Below are 2,257 nucleotides of genomic sequence, written 5' to 3' on the forward strand. Positions count from 1 at the left end.
TCCTTCCTCGCTTTCTCCCTGAGGCAGCGCGGCATTTACACAAATTTATATATTTGTACACACAGAGGTGTATTTATGTGTATAAACACACAAATGTACATGTCTATATACACATAAATATATATATATGGTTATATTTTTATAGCTCCATGTATATATGGAGCCATAAACACCAGCAGCCAGACTTAGGACTCACAGAAATCCCAGTCACTTCAAACCTGGGTATTTTTAGGGCTTGGGCATATTTGTTGATTCTTCACAACTCTTTTTAGCTGGGGGCATGGCAGCTGTGGTACCCAGTTTTGGGGTGCCTCAAGCAAGTTGAGTGCCAGGGTGGTGCAGAGGGGGCTGAGCTGCTCAGCAAAGGCATAAAAGCAAAATTAAGGCCAGGGGAGTTCCTTTGTTTTTTATGGAAAGAGTGAAAAATGAAGTGAATCCATAGCAGATGATATAAATGAGGGGTCCCAGTGCCCTGCTGGCCTCACAGTGGGGTGAGAGGGGCTCAGGGGGAAGGCTCCTGGAGGGAGGAGAGGGCAGGATGGGAAGCACAAAAGCAGGAGCACGCTGTCTGTCCGTCTGTCCCGGCCGCCGCTTTCATCCCCTGCCAGTGCCAGGAGGTGGCAGAAATTCAAAGGTGGAGGCTGGAAAGAAAAACAAGGTTTTAAAATAGCAAAGTGCTGCTTTTTCTTCAGCCTTGGCTGTGACAGACCCAGGTCCCAAGGGGTCCCTCGCTTTCTTTTTTTTGGCTTAGCTGCACATTTGGGGAGCGCTTTTACATTTTTTTTCCTTTCTTCAAGCAGAAATACCTGCCTGAATGTTTTGCCCCTCGCTGAGTGCTGCAGTGTTTGGATAACTTGCTGCTGATGCAGTCAGACAGTTGACTGAGTAATTTCAAGAGGCTGTTGATGCTATTTTCCCTCTTTTTTTTCCTCCTATTTTAGTTTTTAACAGAGCACATCCTCTCTATCCTCACATCTCCATTCATTGTGCCTTACCAAAGCAATTACCTGCAGGCTCTTTTGCTGCAAATCCTTCTCCTGCCCCAGCAGCAGCAGCCCTTGGAAGTCCTGCCTATTAGCCCTGTCTTAATTAGGCAGAGTTTTTTAATTGCTTAGGAAATCCCAGCCTCTTTTAATCTTGGTAATGAAGGCTGGAGCTTTGCATCACCTGGTCTGAGGGGCTCAAAGGCTCCTTTCTGCTTTCCCACCATCCTAACAAGTGATTTCCAAAGCAGGGCTACAGCAATTGCCTGGGAAAAAAAAAATATCCTGGGAGATGGGAATGTGTTTGAATGTGAAAAATCAACCGTGCTGTGTTTATTCCTTGTTTTCCCCAGGCTGGGGAGGCAGAAACCCAGATCCCTCTCCTAGATGAGAAGTTAAAACCTGGCTCTGAATGGCCTGGATTTTCTGCTCCGAGGGAGAAGGATTGGCAATTCTGAAAGGATTCAGCCAGAGACAAAGCAAACAAGGGGTTATGTATCATATGTGATATATCTAAAATATGAAATCATTATTGAGTGTATATTGTGAATTTTAAATGCTATATTATGTCTATAGCTTAGATTTATTACATATCCTGTGTATACATTATATATAAATGTATATATACATTTATATATAATGATAAAAAAATTATATATATATAGAATGATAGAAAATATACATTCTAGAATTATTCTATACAATGTAAATGTGAGAAATATTAAATACATGAAATACTTTAAATTCTATATAATAACAACCAGGAGCAACCTGGGCTGGTGGAAGGTGTCCCATGGCAGGAGGGTAATAAGCAGCTATTAATTGGATGGTGTTAATGAGCTGACCTCCAGCCTCACTGGGGTTTATTCCCTGGAGGAGCAGCAGCTCTTCCCAGGGAAGCACCAGCAAGAGACTGTGGACTAAAATATCTGCAAAAAAATAGAAGCTCAAAGTGTGTTTTTATTATTAAAACACCAAGAGCTCATTGATCAATTTTATTGATTTTCATGAAAACTGGTTTCGTGCAGGTTCCTGACCCTCAGTTAACTCCTAATTCTCTACTTTCCTCACCTTGTTCAGGGCTTGGAGTGTGGGAGTTCAGCCAAGAGGATCTGAGGTTATTTTGGGGTAGGGAATTAAATATTAAATCCCAGCCAGCAGTGCTAAGGGATTGATTTCAGGGCAGGAAACAGAGATCTGTGCCTGCTTGTCTGCATCTCATTTCCATGGGGACACAGGGTATCCCCACAGCTCTGGGTGCCATCACCCATTTC

This window comes from Molothrus ater, chromosome 8, assembly GCF_012460135.2.
Source record: "Molothrus ater isolate BHLD 08-10-18 breed brown headed cowbird chromosome 8, BPBGC_Mater_1.1, whole genome shotgun sequence".
Taxonomy (NCBI): domain Eukaryota; kingdom Metazoa; phylum Chordata; class Aves; order Passeriformes; family Icteridae; genus Molothrus; species Molothrus ater.